This window comes from Ambystoma mexicanum, chromosome 4p (genome assembly GCF_040938575.1).
Source record: "Ambystoma mexicanum isolate Mex_15411 chromosome 4p, UKY_AmexF1_1, whole genome shotgun sequence".
Taxonomy (NCBI): domain Eukaryota; kingdom Metazoa; phylum Chordata; class Amphibia; order Caudata; family Ambystomatidae; genus Ambystoma; species Ambystoma mexicanum.
The window spans coordinates 1,159,214,135-1,159,233,811 of record NC_090927.1 but is presented as its reverse complement, the minus strand read 5'-3'; the positions used below and the strand labels follow the sequence as shown (position 1 = coordinate 1,159,233,811).

At 47.2% G+C, this 19,677-nt stretch overlaps 1 protein-coding gene across 1 annotated transcript in view; it reads right to left on the bottom strand.

Annotated features, from left to right (window-relative positions):
* CCDC170 (coiled-coil domain containing 170) overlaps positions 1–19,677 on the bottom strand; it is a 466,382-nt gene that overhangs the window by 45,793 nt on the left and 400,912 nt on the right. The window lies entirely within an intron of this gene.

Below are 19,677 nucleotides of genomic sequence, written 5' to 3'. Positions count from 1 at the left end.
GCTCAATGGAATGGGGAAGGAGGTAATTACGGCACTGTAAATTACGGTACCATAATTACCTCCGAGGTACCTTTGCGGGTCCCGTACTTAACTCCTGCTAAAAGCAGGAGGTAAGGAAGGACCCGCAAAGGAAACTCGGAATACAGAGGTAAGGGATTACCGGCATCGGCACCCTTACCGGTGCCAGTAATCCCTTACCTCCAACCTCGTAATGACCCCCACATAGTCTTTTTGAAACAGGGAAGACTGAAGAAAGGATAGCAGCATAGGTTTTATAGCATGATGGCTCTCAAACAAACGACACATTGGGCCTCATTACACGGAAGGCGGTAACCATGGCGCTATTAGCGCCATGGTTGCCACCGGTAATTTACCGATCCCGCCATGCTGAATGGCGGAATTACCGCCCCATTCCAAGGTTGGCGGGGCGGTAATTCTCCATTCACCATTGGCCCTTCCCCATTCCCATTTGAGCCCCCATAGGGCTCAATAGAAATGGGGAAGGCAGCAATTACGGTACCGCAAATTGCGGTACCGTAATTGCCTCCAAGGTCCCTTTGCAGGTCCCGTCCTTAACGGCTGGTAAAACCAGCCGTTAAGGTAGGGACCAGCAAAGGGACCTCGTAGTAGGGCAGTAATGGATTACCGGCACCCCTACCGGTGCCGGTAATCCCTTACCGCCATCTGTGTAATGAGGCCCATTGTGTCTGTAATACTGTGTATGAAACAAAAGGTCCCAACAAATTACAAGGCATTTTAGGAAGCCCCCAAACAAATGTATCACACATACACTAGAGACAACAATATTACATGCGTGTTACATTACGTGAAGCAGCATTTGTAAAGAGCGAAGTTAATCATTTGCATGGTTTCTTGGCCATGACGGACAACACAGAGATGAGGGGTTGTCTTAGCAGGAATGTGCTACACTCAGGGACAATTTCCAACAGGGGGGAGTAGCTATGCTACATCCCCAACACTCCAGTATTTGATATGAGTCATTCATTGGCTCATGTGTGATCTGGCTTTGCATCCTTCCATGAAGCCTGTATGTGAGGGGACTGAAATAACGCGAAGGAGAAAGGCCAGCCAGTAGCCTCTCTGTAATAAGGGATGGGACCAAAACAAGACACAGATAAGTAGAGGATAAATATATAAGGGGTTGAACACAAAATGAAGGGAGGTTGATAAAAGTAGCTGGAAAATAAATAGAGGGGTATTATATGTATGCACCCTGCAAATCAACGTCCTAATAGTGCTGGGCAGAATAGTACGGATAGCACATTTGTAAGGGTCTTTCTAGGCCTAGAAAGGCCTTTCCTGAATAGCTTCCTAAATGTTATCCCTGGGGTTCAGTTCACCGTGTGACCAAGGCTCAGGGTTAGGATATGAGACCTCAGACATGGCCTAGGAGTATACCATCAAAAACATAAAATGCCTATTTCTAGAAGGTGCTGATCCTGAACAGAGCAATTTTGTAGAGCTTTCACAGAAGGCGAAGTGAACATCAGATCTTCCACAGGCCTCAGAAGCATTTGGATCACTTAGGTACAAGGGAAAGACCTGAGGATAAGAATGGAATAATGATCAGTGCAAGAGGGCAAGGGAAGTAAAGAACAGTAAGTGCAGCAACAAGGCAAGAAATAGGCCCCAAAGACACTTCCAGGGAGGTTAGGTAGAGGTTAGGCACCATAAAGAGAATAACTGCATACAACAAAACAAAACATGCGCATGAAGGACGGACAGTTCTCTTGGTGGACTCTATCTATGGACTAGATGACAGGAGGTGAGCAAGGGCTGAGAACTGACAGCTTACTGAAGAGAAAGGTTTTCATTAGTTTTCGGAAATTAATATGGTTCTCCACAGATCTAAGGCAACGAGACGATTATTCCAAAGGGAGGCTCCCTTGCTTCAAGAGTTCTGCCACACAAGCTCTTTTATCTGACAGCAGTAACCACTGTCATTGCACCGATCAATCTTAGCAGCCTATAGGGAAGTTATTTCTTGCAAGGAAAGAAACGCATGCATGATGTGGTCCTATGGTTTGAAGCCAAGGAATTACCTGGCTGCTTGGTTCAGTATTGTTTAAAGTAGTTGTGTAAGGTTTTTAGGGAGAACCAACAGGATTCGATTGCCTAGAATATTTCTGTCATGTTCAGGAGAGGGAGGATAAGTCTAAGAAGAATGGTCTGGAAGTTTGACTTCTTCATGACACTAGGTGTATGTGGAAACAAAGAAAGTAGAGTATCAAAAATAACTACCTGGTTGCCAACAAGATCTCTGGGGGTGGACACACACTGGAAACATCCTTCAACCATCCTCACAGTTTCAGAGTATTGAAAACTAACCAGCATTCTTTTTCTTTGCTTCAGCAGTTGCTTTGAGAAGACACATCATCGTTCTGGACTTGGCAGTTGTAAACACAATACACCCTTGTCAGGCTTTGACCTCATTCTGTCACCCCCATGCCCAAAGGTCACCTTCAGCAGGTATCGGCAGGGCTCCCAACACAATGCCTGGGGGCTTTTCAGACTGCAATTATTATCCCCCCAACCAAAGGCTGACCTCTTAAACCCACCATCGAGTCTCAGGGTATTCCGCATCTGCCAGGCTCCAGCCCCAGCACGGTAGCAATGCCTTTCTTTTGCTCTCTTCTCTGGTGGTCTTACAGCTTCCACCTGGATCCTGGCTAATGTCCCCTGAAGATTAATCCAATATTGATCTATCTTTATGTTCTGTGGCTTGGCCCAGGATCTGGGTTATAGCCCTCATTAGGCTCTTTGCACCAATTTCTCCTATATGTCTACGTTTCACAGGGACAGGGCTAGTGAACTTTGCCGCCTGCTTTGCTATACTGATACTCGCAGGAATGTTGTATTAACGCTCACATTCATGGCCCCTTCTAGTAATGGCAGGGACTGACAAGGACCATTCCTCCTTAATGTGTGTGTTACTATTGGCTACTGCCTCATGGGCCCCTCATCTTGTTGATGATGTTTCCCCTCAATTCCCTCCTGGATTCAGGTGTCATACATTCCTTAATTGCCCTTGTTCACAACAGACCTTATTGATTATGGCTCTTCGAGTCAAGGACTATTGTGGCCACCATATGTGGTCAGACAAAGGTAAAATGGCAGCTGAATGGTGCCGCACTTAGGCTACCTGCTCTGCCAGTAACAGTATTTTATTGCTACTTTGCATCATGCGTGCGTAACCCATTTGCTTACATGTTCACGAGCATCCACTTCTTCCCAGGCTCCCCACCGTAGTACATTCCCAGTACACCCACTGGTAATAGACAGGGAGAATAATATTACTGTTCCATGATCAGGCCCATCAACCATGGGTGAAGAGAGCAGCATGCTTGCTGAATATACCATACTTCATACATCTCCCATGTGATATTAGAGTTTAATGTGCCTCTACCCTCTGGAAGCATTCCACCCTGTGCATTCTATTATGGAGTCCCTTCTAATGTTCTCATACAAAACATTAGCAAAACAAAAGAGTTGATGGCTGGAAGGTTTAGAATAAATCTTGACCTCTGGCATTGCTCTGGGCAACCCTCCAGACCATCGTTCTTCGCTTGCCAAGCCATTACAAAATGTGAAAAACCATATGCAAATCAGGCTTGGTCCCACCCCCAAAGGGGTAGTCCAGCCCGAACTGCTAGGTCACATACCTTTTGCACGAGACCACAAGCATCCCCAGACATGTTCCATCATCAGTGAAGAGTAGCTTGGGTCTCTAGGCCCAGCAGGCAAGGGACCCACGTCTGGGCATACCCTTCCCACTCGGGGTGACAATAGCAAAACAAAAGAGTTGATGGCTGGAAGGTTTAGAATAAATCTTGACCTCTGGCATTGCTCTGGGCAACCCTCCAGACCATCGTTCTTCACCTGCCAAGCCATTACAAAAGGGGAAAAACCATGTGCAAATCAGGCTTGGTCCCACCCCCAAAGGGGTAGTCCAGCCCGAACTGCTAGGTCATATCCCTTTTGCACGAGACCACAAGCATCCCCAGACATGTTTCAGCCTTGTTGGGCGTCATCAGTGAGGAGTAGCTTGGGTTCATTCGAAACCTTCCACCCATCACTTTTGTGGTCAGTTTGTTTCTCCTTGTGAGAGAGGGTATGCCCAGACGTGGGTCCCTTGCTCGCTGCGCCACAGGGACACCAGGCTGCACCTCACTGAGGAGGTCCAACAAGGCCGAAACATGCCTGGGGTTGCTTGGTTTTCTGTGCAGAGGGGACCTAGCCTAGCAATTCGGGCTGGGCTGCTACCTTCGGTGGCGGCAGCTGCTGACTGATTTGCACATGGCTGGTCCCCTTTTGCAACGGCGCAGACGGGCTAAAAAACGGTGGTGTGGAAGGTTGCCCAGAGCAATTGCCAGTGGTTTGGATTCATTTGAAACCTTCCACCCATCACTTGTGTGGTCAGTTTGTTTCTCCTTGTGAGAGAGGGTATGCCCAGACGTGGGTCCCTTGCTCGCTGCGCCACAGGGAACCAGGCTGCACCTCACTGAGGAGGTCCAACAAGGCCGAAACATGTCTGGGGTTGCTTGGTTTTCTGTGCAGAGGGGACCCGGCCTAGCAGTTCGGGCTGGGCTGCTACCTTCGGTGGCAGCAGCTGCTGACTGATTTGCACATGGCTGGTCCCCTTTTGCAACGGCGCAGACGGGCTAAAAAACGGTGGTGTGGAAGGTTGCCCAAAGCAATTGCCAGTGGTTTAGATTCATTTGAAACCTTCCACCTATCACTTTTGTGGTCAGTTTGTTTCTCCTTGTGAGAGAGGGTGTACCCAGATGTGGGTCCCTTGCTCGCTGCGCCACAGGGAACCAGGCTGCACCTCACTGAGGAGGTCCAACAAGGCCGAAACATGTCTGGGGTTGCTTGGTTTTCTGTGCAGAGGGGACCTGGCCTAGCAGTTCGGGCTGGGCTGCTACCTTTGGTGGCGGTAGCTGCTGACTGATTTGCACATGGCTGGTCCCCTTTTGCAACGGCGCAGACGGGCTAAAAAACGGTGGTGTGGAAGGTTGCCCAGAGCAATTGCCAGTGGTTTAGATTCATTCGAAACCTTCCACCCATCACTTTTGTGGTCAGCTCATACAAGACATCTCACGATGGGTGGAAATAGGAGGCTTTCCTTGAAGTATTGGCTGTTGGGCTCGTTTTGGATTCGGCAGTATGATATGATTGATGATATGACATGGCATTTATAACGTGCCTACACACAAGTGTTTCAAGGCGTGACAAGGCAAGGGAGGGGGAACAGAGGGAAGAAAGACAACGATCCTACTAGGCCATGTGACATTGAGATTGCGCAAGTGCAGGGGAGGATATGTATGGATATATGTATGGATGCCCTATATACCACCTGCATGGTTTGCATCACAATGTGGGTGGCTTCCCCTGGCCCCATGTGATTTGTAGTCCCTCGTCATGGCCTCCTCTAAAGTGACTCTCATACATTGAACGCACTCCCTTACTGCACAAACTGACTGGTCATACTCATGTAATCTGTGTGGCCACTCCTAAATGAAGGAGGTTTTTGAAGGGTGACAAAATTTTGCACCAGGATGCCTGGAAGATCTTAGGGACATACGAGGAGCTTTGTGGGATTGGCTATAGTGGTGTATGAGGCTGGGTTCCTCTTGGCCTGAGTCGGAGCTCTTCTGGGAGTTATTTATATAATCAATTTAGCCTTTTCTACTGTACTTTACCTTCTCTGCCAAGGCTGCAGTTAACCTACCTTATGATATGATAAGTCATTTAGAACGTGCCTGTACACATGTGTTTCTAGGTGTGACAGGACAAGGGAGGGTAAAGAGGGAGGACAAGACAAACTATCTTACTAGGCCTTGTCATTCAGATCGTGAATGTGTGGTAACGCAAAGTTCAGGGCAATGGGAACAGGGGAAGTGCAAGGGGTGGGGGATGCAATCAGGGCAGAATTGCTCTGAGTAGCTGCTGCAACAGCACAGCTCAGAGTAAGTGCAAGGAGGCGGGGTACTGTAGAGGTTACAATTACAGCCCATAGTGCGTAACAGGCTTGGGGGCTGTGCAGAGGAGACCGGTCAAGAGGAGCCAGTTACCCAGTTAAATTCTGAGGGTAACCAAGCAACCAGTCGGCGCAGCAGACAGGTAGGGAGGTCAGCAGGGGAGCGAGGGAGAGAAAGCAGGGTAGAAATTAAAGGTTTTGAGCTGCTTCCAGAACGACAGGTGGTCTGGCTCAAGTTTGAGAGGGGCAGGGAGGTCGTTCCAGAGGGAGGCACCTGCAGAGAAAAGTGATCTGGCCCCTAGTCTCTGCATGGAGAAGCGTCTGACCCTCAGTGTTGGAGGCAGCAGAGCGAAGGGCTCAAGAAGGAGGGTATTTAGGAAGAGTGTTGAATGTAGTGCGGTCCCTGGCCCCAGAAAGCCTTGCAAACAACGCAGAGGGCCTTTAACTTGACCCTTGCAGCCACCGGGAGCCAGTGGAGAGATTTCAGGGCTGGAAAGATATGGTCCCTGGTCTTGAGGCCAAGGATACGTCTTGCAGTCCTGTTCTGGATTAGTTGCAGAGGGTAGAGAGTAGAGGAAGGCAGATTGAGAAAGAGGCTGTTACAGTAGTCCAACCTAGAGAGAACCAGGGCTCCGGAGACAATGAGCTTCTGGGGGAAAGTGAGAAGGAAGAGTGCCTCTGAGGAGGTGCAACTGGTAGTGGACTTTCTTGAAAAGATCCGGGATGTGAGGAGAATAGGAGAGAGTGGAGTCGAAGATGACACCAAGGTTTTTTTCCTTACAGGAAGGAAAAGAAAGAGGGCGCCCAGAGTGAGAGAGGGAAAGCGGGAACAGGCATCCCGATGAGATCTTTGGAGACGCACTAATCCTGAATCGTGGATAGACAGTCTGGAATGTGCAAGAGAGGAGAGGAGGCTGTAGGGAGCCGGAAAGAGAGCTGCGCGTCATCTGCATAACACTGAAAGTTAGAGCAGAAGGTGGAGATTAGGTGGGCCGGAGGAGCCATGTAGAGAATAAAGAGCCAGGGTGAGAGATTAGATTGAAGTCTGGGAAGCATGCAGTCAAGGTTGACAGACTCCACTCATGCTAATTGTGTCTTCTCACTGTGACCCTTGAGTGTACTATGGAAACAGGCAACTTACAAAGTGATTTTTTAGGCTGTTTGACAGGGCGGTTCCCCAAAACCCTGTTATATTTGTTTGGGCACTATCACATTGCAGACACAGGATATCAAAAAGCGCACCAAGATGAAGATTTAAGTTCATGACTTATATTGGGGTTATGTATTATGCTACCTCTCTCTGGTGTTGTGGGCTCAACACTTAATCAAGAAGGGGGATAAGATGGCAGCTGGAGGATATAGGGTACACAGCCAGATGGCATGGTCTTTATGCCTAATTGGTGCAACATCGACAATAGCCATAGCCAAAAGCCATGGCCGGTGGGGACTGATTAGTTACTAGTGAGAGGGATATGGCCTTTAGCCATGGCCACAGCCTTTTATCAGAATGGTTGCAAAGTGAACAGCAGGTGGCACCTGGTTATTTAGCAGTGAGGGGATTATGGGCCATGGCCAAAAAACAGTCTTTTATCTGAACTGTTGTACAGCCGTGACCACCTGCTATGGCCAAGGACAATGGCCAGTGGGACATGGTTATTTAATAGTGATGGCAATATGGGCCTGGCTCGAAGGCAATGATCAGTGAGCCACAGACTTTGTTGCAAATTGCTGCAGGACAGCATTAAAAAAACTCTTGGAATTTAGGGAAACATCTTTATTTAAGAGACAGTTAAGATAAATCAGGTTATCACAAGACAAAACACTCGAGATTTGTGTCTCCTGCAACACCAGCCCAATTTCAACTCTCTTGCACAGTCCATGAGTAATTCCTGAAATCACAAAAAAATCAAATATCAGATACAAAATATTTTAGGGGTACCATGTATGTGGGGCTCCAAGTAAAGATTGTCATTTCCCACAACCGCAGAATCACATGGATTTTGTTGTGATGAACTGTAAACTGGTTATCTTAACTTTCTCTTAACTAACACTTTTTCACTGAATATATACATATACATAGCAAACACCAGCAAAGTTATGGTGAGTTTAAAAATGCTTGAAAAAAACCTTTTCAACTTACATGTGAAAGTAGAATAATCCATTTGAATCAAGTGACACATGCACATCACCATCTAGTAACCATCACTGGAAGCCCACTTCCAGTTAAGAGCCACCTCTGTAAGGCATTGTGGGTATGCAAATGTGTCCAAATGCAAGCCTTCCACTTCAGCAAATTGTCTTTGCCTTATAGGCAGTATTACTTTATAGATAGCTTTATCAACCCAAGACAGACATACAACGACATACCTGGTGGCCTCCTTTATAGTCTGACAGCCTTGTGGTTGGAGCATCGAGGCATGTTTAGCAAACACCAGCAAAGTTACTTCTTGCCTTCAAAAGGTAGGAGTACCAACTTAGCTTGCATATAGAGGGAGACGGAAAACATAGTAGGGTGGTTGGAGGAGAGACCCAAGAGGTGGGCAAAGGAGGTGAACATCAAGAAGTGAACAGATCTCTCTCTCTCTCTCTCTAGAGGTAGAGGAGAAGATTATCAGGGAAGAAGAGCTGCAGGCCTTGGAAAAGGAAGGAGAGAGAGAGAGGAAATGGGAGAAATAGGTCCTCCTCAATCAATATTTTTTGCAGGTTTATGTGTTTCCAGTTAGAACCCTTCCTCTTGGTTATCTGGTCTGACTATTTTTGCTTCTCCCAATCTCTTTCTCTCTGCCTCCCTGAGTAGATCTCCAGGTGCTTGAGCATGGTGGGTGTCTGGCAACATGCATAGCAATAGAGGAAGGTTCCTCGCCTTCTAGGACCTGGAGTAGACCCCTCCTTCTCCTTTCGGATCCTGTCAGACTCGCTTTTGGGAAGGAATTCCTCCTTTCACCTGTAGCACCTGCCCTGGGCCAAGAAAGTCCTTCTCAATCCTTCCTGGTCCAAGGCCTGATTTTTTTCTTCTGTTATTGGGTATTTATAATGTGCCTGTACAGCAAATGGTGTTTCAAGGCGCAATCCTTTCTGTTCCAGGGCCTGTGGTGCTTCTTCACTAATTTGATAATCTTCTCCTCCACCCTCCTCTCTCTTTCCAAGCTCCTCATTCTGGTGTTCTCCTACATCAATCCTCTCTCTTTTCCAAATATATTCCTTCTGATGTTGACCTCTGCCAACATCCCCTACCTTTCCACCCTCCTACTACTAATGTTCTCCACCAACCTCCTCTCCCTTTTCAACTTCCTCATTCTGATACTCTCTGCCAGCAACCCCTCTATCTTTTCAACCTCCTCAATATTCACTCCTCCACCAATCTCCCCTCATTTCCCAACCTCCTCCTCCTGATATTCTTCTCCATCATCCTCATCTCTTTTGTCATCCTCATCTCTTTTGTCAACCTCCTACTTTTGATATTCGTATACAACAACCTGTTCAAACACCTCCTTCTCCCCTTCCGGTCTCAAACCTCCTCCACCCTCTCTTTTTATATCCGACTCCCCATCCAGTTTCCAACTTCCCCTCCAACCTCCTCTGTATGCTCTCCGTGCTCACCAATCATCTCTTTTCTTTTCTGCTTCATCTCCATTTGCCAACCTGCTTCCTCACACTTCTACCATAACTGACTGATTCCCAAGTTGTTATATGGGTATGACCACTCCCTCTGGGCTACCTTTCACCCTAATTTAGACTTTCTTTGGATTTAGTTACTCTTACTGAATTCACAAGGGTTCCATTGCCTGAGAAGAGCCAGACCAAACCTCTTTTAGGCCTGTCCAACCTATTGGATACACATATCACAGACTGGTTGTTCCTATGGGTTGCATATGAAGGGTGCAGGACAGTTTGTTCCCTAGCTTGTGGTTTCAGTACTGGAGTGTGTCTTAACATGCTGTCCATGAAAGCGTGTACAGGGGATGCCCACCTGCATCAGCTCTGCAACTCAGATTCCCTCACTGTGAAGCAGTAAACCTGTATACCAATAAACCTTCATTTATTAGTGTATCGCAGTGGTGTGAGGTTCATGAACCATGCTGAGGCACTCTGTAAGTGAGGTGGCAACATGTTCTCAGGTGTGGGTTTCATGGGCCACGTGGGGTTGATTTGCCAGGGGTTTGCAAACCCGCTCTGGAGGGCAGGATCCACAGGGCCTCTGTTCAAACCCTGCAAACACGTCCAAGTTGCTCCCTAGATCTCTGGTAGACGTAACAGGTTTTGGTTAATAACTGATTTGCGCACAAAAATGTATTTAGTTGTTTTTCTGCCCGAGGGGCTTTGAGTCTGGCTATGCTGCCCATTAAGATTCCACACTTTGGACAGCCCTCTTCTCTGCAATGGGGCTCAAGGCAGGGCGAACAGGGTATCCACACCATACTTCCTCCAGGCCCATCTTCTTCTGGCTTGGGGAGGTACCTAGAACACCCCCTTTTGAGCCCACTTCTTCACAGCGGGAGCAAGGAGGCAAATGCCAATGTGTGTTGGAAGGAGAGGACCAGAGGTGGTGGCAGAGAAACACCAGAAGGAAGTGGTAGAGCAACAAGATAGATGAAGGAGAGAACCTCACCAGTAAAGTTAGAAATGTTTGAGAGGCCAAGCTTGGCCCAAGACAGGCACTAGGCATTAGACCCCAATCAGAAGAGGGTCATGTCCATGGTCTGAGGAGTTAATAGAATAGAACACAGTGCAGTGACAAAGAGGTGCAGGACCAGAGCAGGAGTACCAAGGGGATGAGAGCAGGAGTTAGGACACCTAAGTGAGGGAGCTGACAGAGGCCCTCAGGATACTCAGAGCTACACACAGAAAGTGTGTGGGATTCCCTGATACCCAAGACTGACAATCATATCAAGAGAGGAACCACAGAGGATCAGTGAAGTAGGGTGCAGGATTTCTTTCAACCCAAGACAGAGTTGGAGAAAAACTGTACTATACCCTTCAACTTGTGTTCAAGAATCAACAACAAACTTGCCAAGGAAGTGTTATCCATAAACTGTGTTAGGGGAGTTCCACAATCACGGCGAACTAAAGAAACTGTTGAAATGTTACGTTCATTTGCGTTTTTCTCCACTGTGAACTTTTTGTGTTAATAAAATTATGTTTGTATCTATGTGCGTGCAGCCTTTCTGTGGACCCCACTCGTCGTCCTGGCAGCACTATGGCAGGATTAATGGTCTGTTATTCATTACTACTTCAGCAATTTTGGCAGATTTATTTCACTACTTTTAGTTCTGTGATGTTTTCTATAAAGATAAGGAATCGCTGGGAGGAGGGAATCCAATAAAAAGATCAAGTTGTTAACCCTTGATAACGATTTTCCTGATGTACACATTCTTAATCCAATAGCTTTCTCCTCACGCTTCCGTCTTTCCTACGGGAATTGTGTTGATTCATCAAACATCTAACTGCTAATGTGAACTAAGGCAAGAGAGCGCAAACTACTACATATAGGTTCCTACGTCACAACATCCATTGTCAGTGGCACCATTGTCATCTCTGGTCGAACCACAGCTTAGTTGCTTCAGTGCAACTTGGTGATCATGTTTAGATTTTCCAAATCCTGTCAGCGCTTGAAGACGATTCTGAAGACGAGGAAATGATGGGAAGAAAGTATCTTTAGAAAGATGATGAGGTAAATATGTTAGGACAAACTGCAAGAAAGCATGTATCAGATGCAAGGCCTGGCATGTTGACAGCAAAGCAGGTGGCATCAAAGGGTTGGGAGGCACAGATGCTTTTGGGAGACACAAGTTGTTCTTTAAATTTTTTAGAATTCTTTCCAATATTTCCAGGAACACATGCTAGAATCTGCAGGATGGAAGTCTATCACCATTGTTTATTACCAACTGTATTAAGAGACAAGCATTGGCAAAGCCAGCTGTTTCGGATTTTGTGTGGACTTGGGATACCTATTTGCAGGTACTGCCATAATGGCACTACATGGACATAAGATAGCGACAGCTAACACATGGTTTGAGTACTTGGGCATCTGATGACAGCGCCTACCTATGCGAGAGTCAAAACTGTTGACTTGGCCAATGCTTTAACAGGAATTCAGTGCAAACACATTTTGAAGTTTAAACTAGTTATAGGAAGACCGCTGCATCTAAATCAAGTGGGCTGAGGGCATGCTTGGTTAAAATGTATTTATCACAAGAAGAGCTGATTTATACATTTAATTAACACATCTGCCGGCGTGTTGAATAAACTTGGCTGTCCTATCAAACTGGGTGATAGATCTACATCCTGTATGTTACATGTGGATTGCCTGGTTTTGATGGACTGGGCTGTCAGGGGTATCAGAGTCAAGTTTCAAGTTCTGTGTGAATATGCAGCATTGAACAATTTCACTATCAATATGAGTAAGACTAAGGCAATGGTAGTGGTTGGCCATAAGATTCAGCTCTTGGAAATATAGAGTATGTGGAGAATTACCAGTACCTGGGATTAGACTTGTGTGCCAGGGGAGGCCATACCCACATCATTGCAGCGAAGTATAAGGTGCATCTACTTACACAGATGACTAAAAAATGTTCGACACAGTCAGCGGGTTATTAACTTGGTGGAATATTACAGCTATACAAACAGAGTGTTTCTGGCCAGCAATTTTATATGGGCTGAAGGCGCTGGCTACGAGGGGTCTAGACTGCTTAATGTCTTGGAGGGGCACTTTTGGAGAAGTATCTTACATCTGGGCCCGAGCACCCCTATGGAGTACATCAGGTTGGAGCGGGGCTGGTGTCATTAAGCACTCAGATGATAATACGCAGAGGAGTGCTATATTTGAAATCCATAGTGAACCCCAGGTGCATTTTGCTGCATTTGCTAGAAAGCCATCATAGCACAGAATCGGTAGGATGCAGAAGTGTGAAGAGTTTTAAGCAATTGAACGACAATTGTTTTGCTAGAATACAATGGCTTCCTGACTTTGAGTGGGGGACTGATTTTGACTCAATGAAAAGGGTATATAAGAAAAAGGCCGAGCAATGAGATTGGGTTAAGAGCTACACCCAGCTAGGTACTTTAAAGAACTACAAGCATGAGTCTTGTGTCACACACGCGTACTTGAGGGCTCAACCCTACTTATTGTGCTGCCCTAGTGCCAAGGTTCGTCATTTTATGCTCAAATTGCATACGACTCAGCTTCCTCTTCTGATGATATGTGGTGCCTTTATGAACATACCCAGTGAGAATGTGTCGTATATGCAAATGATTAAACATGCAGGAAACAGTGCAACATATTTTTACTGAATGTATTATGCTAGGGCATATTTACATGACCCTTCTGGGGCAATTTGTCAGTTGGTAGGAGGCGATCAACACAGTACACTTTTGGAATGATTTTTGATGAATTTTAGTGTAGCTTATTTATTGAAGGGTATTTTATAGAGATGTATTACTAAGTATGGGTTGGCTTGTGTATCAAGTAGGATATATATGGTGAAATGTGACGTTAATGGTTTGAATGTGTATGCCATTTTGTAAAGGTTCCTTGTGAACTAAAAACAAATAAATAATAATTAACACATTACATTTCAGAAAACTACTTAGCAGTAATGGCAGCTCCGCAACAGCCTCATAACAGCACATAGTTTGCTATGAAAGAAGACCATTTTGGGAGTAGTCTAGGGTGGTGGGCTGCAAGTAAGCTGAAAGGGGCATTGCCTTTGGTGTGCACTGGGGATACATAGCCAAACAACACCTACAGGTTATGTTTCTTACATCGCCTGCAATCTTCCTCCTAACTTCCCTTCCTGTGCCAATACATTTGTATATAGATGTCACTAGAGCACCACCCAATAGCCAAAACTAAAAAGGTTGGTGGCTGAAAGAGAGACAGGAGCACCAGAGGAACAGAGGATTCAGGATTGTATAGGACTAAGAGCATGTGGTGTGGGAGGTGTTCGCAATGATGAATATGGAAAAAGCTGGTCAATGGTGCTAATAGCAGTGAGATAAAGTAAAAGAAAGAGAAAGAGAGAAAGAGAGAGAGAAAAGAGAGAGAGAGAGGGAGAGAGAGAGATGCTCGCCCTGGAAGCAAGACACAGCACTACAGGTTCGATCCCGGGGTCCGCGCTAAGAAACCTCTGGGGATATAAATAAGTGATCATATCATATCTGTAGCGTGGAAGAGAGCGGGTAGGGGAATGTCTGTAGCGTGGAAGTGGGGGCGGGGGAGTGAAGAGCTATGGGGAGCAGGTAAGTGTAATTGTGTTTGTGTCTGTGGGGGATGACAGATTTTTAAAAGGAAGGGAGTGGGTTGAGGGTGCAAAATTGGGTTTGGGCGGTGAAACCCCTCCGATTTGAAGGAATCCATGTCAGCTTGTGAGTTGGGGCAGTTAGGAGATCATCTGGCGGGGTGGTTTCTTGAGGGGGGTGGGGGTTAAAACTATGAAATCGTTATTACTCCGCATTTGAAGGGTGCACAAAATTGGCCCAAAAAATATCGGCCTATTTCGTGTGCATCCTTCAAAATGCAGAATTATCACATGGACCCATTTTATTTGGGTGAAGTTTCAGTTGGTTATTAGCTATCCTCCAGTCAACATGCAGCAAGCCCTTGTTAATGGTGTCGGGGGAGCCCGATTTATCCCTTGAAGCCTCGCCATGAACTGGGCGTTGCCGCATAGTTATAGAAGGAATATAGACCAGTGTTAAGATGTACATTTTAAAAGAAGCAGAGACTGAGCTTATATTGCTAGGACAGCATGTGTCAGAATCTGGGACTGGGATGTATAAGACAATAAAAAGCGGTCGACTGGGGCTGCTGGGAGAGAAAGGCACCACACCATGTCAGAACAGAGAGCCCATTCTGTTCCGGGCTGAGGGAAAGAGTGGCGTGGCTCGCAGTATCACAAACTGCTGCAGCATGGCCTCCATTATCTAGTTTGGTTGCTACATCCCTTCTAGCTGCCATTACTACTAAGTCAGTACGTCAACCAGGAAAACAAAATAGCAATGGAGGGTCGAGTATATGGGGCCCCTGGATATAAGTTTGGATTTGGCATGCAACTGGTCTTGTGTGATGCCCTGCTACCACCATCGGTGGCTTTGCTGTGCGTGCCTCCGTAAGAAAAAGGGGAGGAAGATGCGAAGCCTGTGGGGGTGATGGGTGCAGCACATAAGCACCAGTTTCCTGTGTGCCAATCTGCTATCTTTGGTTTGGTGGAGCAACCATGGAGTATGTTATGGTATTGTAATGAGTTTTCTATCATTTTGGCAGGGACGAGTGAATGTTCGAAATTGGACAAAAGTTGGCAAGGGGTTTCCCGGTCCAAACTGTTTTTGTTTTTAGGCGGGAAGATATCACAACATGCTTGAAAGAGCGGAAGAGAGAACCATTTTCCCATAGGGCATGTATAAAAACAGGAACGGGCCATAGGCAGATCCTAACCCATTCCTCTGATAAATGTATAGCCACTGCCTAGTTGTAAACACAGAACATATATGGCTGTGGTGGGAAAAAGGGATGGCCACACAACAGTACAATGCCTTTACATAGTCATGATCAAGACACACACAGGATAACACATGAATAGTCACAGTAATTCCCCACATCTCTATTACTTAGCAGAATTAGTAATACAAACGTAAACCATATACTACATATATCACCTAGGAGGCTGATTGGGGCCAACACGTTGATATAACAATGTCCGGAGTGCCACAAATAAGTTCGACTTTATATAGGCGCACAAAACGAGACTTGAATGGTCTCAGTACATCCACTCCAGGAAATGAAGGGATACAAAATGACCAGCAGTTATACGCTGTAAATCAACATACTTATAAACAGGTGTGGGAGGGGGGCAGAGGGAGAGGGCAGAGGAATACAATGATTTAAAAATGTACAGCAAGGTCAGGGGTAAAAACCAACATTCTATTGTTTAGTAGAAAACTACAGGGGCAAAGGGGGAACCAGGAAAAATGTCAATATTCAAGTAAGTGGCCTTAACAGTCACTTGTGTGGACTTTTCCGAGTTGGCAAAGGTTCTCTAGAGGAAATAACCAGGCAAATCCAATAGGCAGAACCGGTGTTATAGGGAAAAGGCAGATAAGTCACTGTTCTACCCCACAGGTGTGGAAAAGGTGCAACCAACCCCAGTCAGATTGCATGAAAGCTCCCATGAAGAGTTCCAGTTGCAAGTTTGAGAACCAAATGACACAGGAAGGAAGGAAGCAGAGGAGCATTTGTAAAGTCATAAATGGACCACAGCAGATGGTGACTTGCAGAACCCCATCATTTCCAGACCCGGGGATCCCCTGATGGAAAATGTGATGAATATGAATAACCCAGCCGCCCAGTACTCATTGTGCCAGTTCTGGAGGACTTGGCTCAGGAACGGCAGAACAGCTCAGTGAGTAAAAGACATCTTCCACTTGTTGAATTACTGGATCCAGTACACAATGACTTGCACACTGGACCAGTGACAACCCAAGCAACCCCAAAGAAGAATTGTCCTTCCGAGGGGGGTGGCCCACCAGCCAGGAACAGAAGCAATGACGATAGAAGGCACCAGAGTGGTGTAAAAGCCTGATCAAGAGCATCCGGCCGGCTCACACGGCAAAAGTAGACGCAACCCAATACGGCCTAGATCAGGGGTGCACAACTGATTTTGACAGAGGGCCGAAAGTACCTTACATGAGGGCTATAGTGGGCCGAAAAGTAAATGTGGGCGGGGCGGTAGGCGGGGCGTGGCAGGAGCCTTTTTAAACCCCCAATTTGTACTAAACACATGGAAAATGAATGTTTTTGAGGGGTAACGATTTTTATTTGCATTTCAAACTTACATTTTGTACTACACATTTTCCATTGTTATAATTTATTTCTATTTAGTTATTGTATCTCGCCTGTTTAATTAACTTATATATATTTTATTGACCCTAGATTGGACATGCCGTTATTTTGGACTGCTACAGTTTGCTATTTGGGTTGCCCAAGAGGAGTATGGCCTTCGTTGAGTCAGGTTTCCTCAAAAAGCCAAAGATGAACATTTCCTAACTGTGCCCGTTTTAGCTTTATTATTGGGTTCACTCTTGGAGTGCAACACTATGCCCCATGGCCCCCTCACCCCCAACCAAACAATATGCCTCATGGCACCCTCACTCCCAACCAAACATTATGCCCCAGGGCCCCGTCACCCCAACCAAACATTATGCCCCATGGCACCCTCATCCCCAACAAACACTATGCCCCATGCCCCCCTCACACCCAACCAAACATTCTGCCCCATGTCCCTCACCCCCAACCAAACACTATGCCCCAGGGCCCCCTTACCCCCAACCAAACACTATGCCCCACGGCCCCCTCACACCCAACTCCAACCCCCTACCCCCCAAATCAGCACACACACAAACCAGCACCCATACAGACTCGAACCCCCAACTCAGCACACACACAAACATGCACCCATACCGACCCGATTCCCCCCACCCCCCCAAATCAGCACACTCTCAAACAAGCACCCATACAGACCCGAACCCCCCACCCCCCAACTCAGCACACACACAAACATGCACCCATACAGACCCGAACCCCTCCAATCCCCCAACTCCAAAGCCCCCACCCCCGAAATCAGCACACACAAACCAGCACCCATCCAGACCCGAACACCCACCCCCCAACTCAGCACACACACAAACCAGCACCCATACAGACCCGAACCCCCACCCCCCCAACTCAGCACACACACAAACATGCACCCATAAAGACCTGAATCCCCCACCCCCAACTCCAAACCCCCCACCCCCCAACTCAGCACACACACTCTCAAGCATGCACCGATACAGACCCGAACACCCCACCCCCCAACTCAGCACACACACAAACATGCACCCATACAGACCCGAACCCCCCACCCAACTCCAAACCCCCACCCCCCAAATCAGCACACGCAAACCAGCACCCATACAGACCCGAACCCCCACCCCCCAACTCAGCACACACAAACATGCACCCATACAGACCCAAACCCCCCCACCCCCCAACTCAGCACACTCTCAAACATGCAAACACACAGACCCAAACCCCCACCCCCAACTCAGCACACACTCTCAAGCATGCACCCATACAGACCCGAACCCCCACCCCCCAAATCAGCACACACACAGACCCGAACCCCCCACCCCCCAACTCAGCACACACACACAAACATGCACCCATACAGACCCGAACCCCCCACTCCCCAACTCAGCACACAAAAAACATTCAAATCAAAACATTCATACACATCCGACAACCCCCCCACCCCGCATCTCAACATACACACAAAAACATTCAAATCCAAACATTCATACACATCCGACACTCCCCCACCCCCGCATCTCAACATACACACAAAATACATTCAAATCCAAACATTCATACACATCCGACACCCCCCACCCCCGCATCTCAACATACTATCTCAACATACACACAAAATACATTCAAATCCAAACATTCATACACATCCGACACAGATCCGACACCCCCGCCATCGCAACATACACACACAAACATAAAGCAAAACAGACCCGACACACAAACACAAACAGACCACTTACCGGAGACATGCTGGAAGGCAGGTAAGTGGCAGGTAAACTGGAACGCTGGAATCGTACTACGGCTGGCGTGGTCCAAGGCTGAAATGCCTTCTGGCATCAAGCCTTATGGACCACGCCAGCCGTAGTGCTGGCCCTCCATTGGTGCAGCACACACACATTATGTGGCTCGTATGAGCGACGTGGTGCGTGTGTGTGCTGAGCCAATGAGGGCCAGTGTTTTGTCCGGCCCGGAAGACAACAAAGACTTTCCTAATGGAGGGCGGATGCGGGCCGCCCTCCATTAGGAAAGTCTTTGTGCCTCGCGGCCGGACAAAAGAGCATGGCGGGCCGCAACTGGCCCACGGGCCGTATGTTGTGCACCCATGGCCTAGATGAACAGCAGAGGTGGGGTAGTGCTGTCTCAACACCCTTCAGGATGAGGGAGGCATCCTACCTCGAAGTGGTTGGTCCAGGAGTTTAAAGTGGGAAGACAGCAGTGAACCATTCCAGGAAATATCCCGTGATGGAATCTAGATAGTGCAGATCGCCAGGCGGAGGACAACAAACACCCCGGATGAACGTTCAGCAGCCAAAAGGTTAAACCGGACCAAACTCCAGAATCCCCTTAACACTTTCCTCTTTTCCTCCTCCTTCCCTTCTTCTCTCCTCTGCTAATCCCACAGTTGCTGCGGTTGGTGTCCTGGGCCCTTATGCATCCTCGGGGTCCTGACCTCCGGCACCCAATTCTGCCCAGCTCCTGTCTATCCATGGCACTTGCATCTGCACACCCTCCACCCTGGAGGTTTGCACTTACCCCTCTTGCACCCCCAGTCCGTGTAGCACTCAACATGCCTAGCATTTTCATCTGTGGCTCACCCATGAGCTCGGACTCCCCAGCACTTACCCCCCTCTTCCCTCCTCCTTGCTGCACATGCTGAATGCTCACAAAGCATTGTAGGTTCGTCCCTTCTACCTTTGCCCCCTCACTGCTCTTAAATATTGTGTTTTTAATGTTTTTAAAACATGTGGGCACTTAGAAACAGTATTTTCTTATTGTATAAGCGGATAACAAGCAAACAAATCTTCTAAAATAAAATTAGAGGCAAAGGACC